The 4786-nt window shown below is 40.3% G+C and overlaps 1 protein-coding gene across 1 annotated transcript in view; it reads left to right on the plus strand.

The window, feature by feature from the left end:
* The first annotated feature begins 4555 nt into the window (after positions 1-4555).
* INO80D (INO80 complex subunit D) overlaps positions 4556-4786 on the plus strand; it is a 63847-nt gene continuing 63616 nt past the window's right edge. Inside the window, exon 1 of the mRNA XM_077770176.1 lies at positions 4556-4573. The gene's annotated coding sequence lies outside the window, so the exon portion shown is untranslated. The remainder of the gene's footprint in view (positions 4574-4786) is intronic.

Here is a 4786-nt window from a genome sequence, read left to right on the forward strand (position 1 = left end):
ATGTCATACTAAAACAATCTCATCTAAAGCTATGAGGCGGAAGTCTGCCAAATATGCTGCTCTCAGAAACACCTTCTTGCAGGACACGGTAACCACCATAAAGCCAAATCTTTGTTTTCGATAGAAACATTACCAACAAATGTTTCCAAAACAGAAATGCTTAAAGTGAAAAAAAATTGTGTTTATGGCCATCACCACAGCACGCTTTTGAAGACTTTTAGGCTCTGTACACACACCACACACCCCGCTCCTACCTTTTCACCTCCTTGGGAGTTTTTACACTGGCTAGGGACTCTTGATGTGACTGTAGCACCTGCTTTTAGAAATGTCAGGAAAAACATTTGTATGATTAGGGAAGGTTTATATCCATAGCCCTATCCCTCCAAAAAATTCCCGTGTGCAATTTATATAACCGTGTCTGCTGCCCATGTCTTTTAAAACACTTAATGATTCTGTCAGCAAACATTTGCCAATAAAGGCATGGTTTATCGCATAAAGATGTCTAATGTATCAAACATGCATAACTCTTTTCCTTGAAATGTACACAATCTATGAATGAGAGCTTTTTAGGATATAGGTGATATTTTGTTTTCTTTTTTTCTTTAACACTTATTTATTTTTGAGAGACAGAGAGAGACAGAGCATGAGCAGGGGAGGGTCAGAGAGAAAGGGAGACACAGAGTCTGAAGCAGGCTCCAGGCTCTGAGCTGTCAGCACAGAGCCTGGCACGGGGCTCGAACTCATGATCATGACCTGAGCCAAAGTTGGATGCTTAACTGACTGAGCCACCCAGGCGCCCCTAGGCGGTATTTTCTTAACTTCAATATAATGTTCACAATAAGGTGGTTAATTTTTACATTAAAATCATTAATACCAAAATACAGATCAATTAAAGATTCTAATAGTAAAAATATTAAGGAAAATATTTCCTATTTCAACTAAAGGCCAAGCTGCTTGTGAAATTAAGGCTTCTGAAATTAAAAGAATAAAAGACTAAAAGACACTACCGCTTCAGGTATCACACACGGTAAAACTCTGGCATTCACAGATGCAGTTCATTGTCATCCATTAACTAGATCTTTATATAAAACAGTATAACTTTACAACCACAGGTAACAGCAGCATTTCCAATTATGCTAGTACTTTACAGCATATACTGTTAGTTTTCAGTATCAAGAGGAAGTCTCTCGGAGCGCCTGGATGGCTCAGTTGGTTAGGTGTTCGACTATGGCTCAGGTCAGGATCTCACGGTTCATGAGTTCGAGTCCCACATCGGGCTCTGTGCTGACAGCTAGCTCAGGGCCTGGAGCCTGCTTTGGACTCTGTGTGTCTCCCTCTCTCTGACCCTCCCCTGCTCACGCTGCCTCTCTCTCTCTCAGAAATAAAACATTAAAAAAAAAAAGAGGAAGTCTCTCAATCACAGTTTTATCTCAATTGACAACTATATTTATTTTTTTTGCATTCCTCAACATAATGGATAGATTTAGTTTCTAGACCTCACGAAGGTGAAACAGGCCACTTGTCACCAATGAAGAGGACTCCAATTGCTGGCTACTCAAAATTTGGTTTTGGCACAGAGCACATGGCAGGAATTTAGCATTTCCAGATATAGAACATAGAGCTGTGGTAGGCAATTCTAGAGCACAAGGAGTATTTGAAATCTTCTTAGAAAGTTTCAGGGCCAAGAAGTTATCCCAACAGTATTTAAGTGAAGAAAGGAAAAAGGAGGAGGAGGAGAGAAAAGAAGGTAAAATAACTCTGTTTGGAGCTCTTGGGGGTATTAAATGAGAGCAGATACATCAAGTGTCCAGCAAGGTTACCAAAATGCACTAGGTTCTCAATAATGTTAGTACTGGGAATTTTACTGAGCAAAAGTAGGGTTATTTAAGATTAACTATGTAATTCTGTTTGCACCTGCAGCATCTAGGAATTGGAAAGACATAGCACCTAAAATGAATTCAATTATCACGTGAAATACTGACCAATTAAATTCACCAATATTGCAAAGGTGGTGAGATTTCTTTCTTTGTTAAACTGTAATTCCCCAAGTCTGGGTTATTTAGCTCAGCTGGTAGATACATCATGGATTATAGCCATGTACAAGTCAAGCTTTATAAAGAGAAAGACATTGAGATGCTAAGATTATGCACCATATCCCATATCCCTATCACGCAAGTAAGTTTGGAGTCACAAGAGGGATTGCATAAAAGGGTGCAGTCAGCTTAAAGCAAACACATCTTAATTTCTTGAAAATGTAAAGCATTCCTATAAGTTTACATCATATATAGGAACAAGTTCGAAAACACGTTTTTCAAGTCCACTAGAGTTCCACATTAAGAGAAGTAATTTTCTTGTTATGACCAATGTGTTTGCTCTCCAAATTTTTTTTTTTTTTAAGATTTTCTTTTTTTAAGTAATCTCTACACCCAACGTGGGGCTCGAACCTACAACCCCAAGATCAGGAGTCACATGGTCTACCAACTAAGCCAGCCAGGCGCCCCTCCAAATGTTTTTTTTTAAAAAGTTGTACATAGAACACAACTTCACAATTGAGGTTTCCAAGATGGTAAGAATCCGTTAATTTTACACCTTAATGATTTCAGATTTTTCTACTACAGAGAAAAATAAAAGGCCACAAAAAGAAAACCCAAATTATTCAGGTACTGTATTCAGATTTAGAAGACAAAGATGGGAGTCAACATGAAAATAATAATGATCTGATATATGCATTATCTGAACTCACTTTAACCTTGAGGGAATTTCTAAATTTGTAATCTCAAGAAATAAACATTTTAAAGTGAAGTCTTCAGTTATTTCTAAGTGCTTTGCGATACACTTTAAATGAGAGAAATGAAATCTTCTGCTGATTCAAGGCACTAATATCACAAATGCGTTCCCACTAGGTTGGCCAACGTGTGTCAGAAACATAACTTTTCGTACAAGATTCAGTTCATCATTCCCTGTAGAACTTACAAAAAGACCCTGTGATCATTTTCTGGTATTCTTCTCTTTCTTCGCAAAAATAGAGAAATCGCTGTGTAATTTGTTCTCCTCCAATAAGAGTCCATGGGAACTGTTGCAAGTGGGCGGCACCCTTCCCTCATCTCTTTGCTACCTCAGCTTTCTGTAACTTTGATCCCATTTATTTAGGAAGCTTTGGTCATTAAAAAAAAAAAAGTAGATCCGTGACAACCACTGCAATATATTAAAAGTGATTTATACAAGCTGGCAGCACATTGGAAGTTATGAACTAACAACATATCAATCAACTCTAACAAAAACACACATTTTTCCATTCTGTGAGACAGAAAGTGGACAGCAACATGTGCGATGCACCAAAGATCTAAACCCTGAAGATTCTGATTAGGAAATCAAATATCTGGGTATAATAAGGAATTTTCTCCATAAGTAATGTTAAAGAAAATCTAAAGCGGTCTTTTCAAGTCTGTTTCCAGTTTCACAGTAACCCTTCTTCATGGGTAGACCATAACAGAATGAGAATTATTCTCAGAAATGTGCTCAGTTATACTTAAGTTGTATTTAACCTCTCAGTGATCTCTGCCTTCATTGGTACTGTGAAAAATAAATAGTCCTATCATGCCTTTCTGGACAGTCAATAGATTTTATTCACATGGCTTTGAGAAAAGGAGACAAAAGACATCCCTGAACAATTGTCTTTCAGCAATCTCAGTTTTGAGTGGAAACTATAATGCACATGTTTATATGTAAAGCGACTTGCAAATATGCAGGTAAAAACATATCAATAGACAAATAAAGATACAGTGGCTATGAAGTCTCTTGAAGTACACATTTATAAACTGACCACCAGACACAGAACTTGGATCCGCAATGGAGAAGAATCGTTATTAGCCTGAAAAAAATAAAATAAAATAAAATACCACTGCCACCAACCTGGGAAAAAAAAAAAATCACATAGGAAATAGAAAACAATAATCACCGGAAAACCTGTGTCTTGTAAAGATTTCTTTCCATCAGAAGATGCAGAAACATTTTTCCCCCGAGGTGCAAATGAAAAGGTTTCTCAAGCACCCCCAGTTTCTTCCCTGCGTTTGCCCCCAGGCGCCAGTGTAGACGGCCCGTATGGACTTTTTTCCGGAGAGGAGAAGTCAAAATTTGTACTTTATCGGGAGCGGGTGCACTTTTCCCCCCGGCCCCCCTTTCCTCTGCCTCCAAGATGGTAGGAAAGTTGTCGTTTCGGAGGGCAGAGGAGCGGCTCTCTGGTGTTATGTCCTCGCAGTGCCTGTAGTGGTGCTGTAGGAGGCTGCTGCCTCTTCTTGTGCAGCCCCGGCAGCCCTGCCTTCTTGGCTGGAGAGTATATTCAGGGATTTCCCCTTAATAATCACCGACCCTGGGAGCACTTTTTAGTTTCCAAAATAAAAATATGATCCTCACCCCTCTTGCTTGACAGGGAAAGGCTCTCGCCGGAGCCCAGGGGGGAGCAGTAGCAGCGGCAGCCGAGCTTCCTAGTCCATTGCCAGCGCCTCTCACTCTGATCTGTCAGCCCGGCCGAGGGGAAAGGGGGGAAGGAGAAAAAAAAAAAAGCAGCTGAAAGGTAAGCAGAGGCGGCCCCAGGCCCGGCCCACATCCCCGGGCTCCCGNCAGGAGCCCCCAGGCTGGGGAGAGGGCCTTCTCGGCCCCTTTGGAAAAGTTTTCCAGATATATTTCTTAGCTTATTAGTTAGTGACTGGGCTTTTGCTGTGGGAAAGGAGGAGGTAAATTCAGGTGGCATTTCTCCTGGGCAGGCTCTCCTGATCGCCTTTTTAGC

The sequence above is a fragment of the Crocuta crocuta genome, unplaced genomic scaffold (genome assembly GCF_008692635.1).
Source record: "Crocuta crocuta isolate KB4526 unplaced genomic scaffold, BGI_CrCroc_1.0 scaffold478, whole genome shotgun sequence".
NCBI lineage: Eukaryota > Metazoa > Chordata > Mammalia > Carnivora > Hyaenidae > Crocuta > Crocuta crocuta.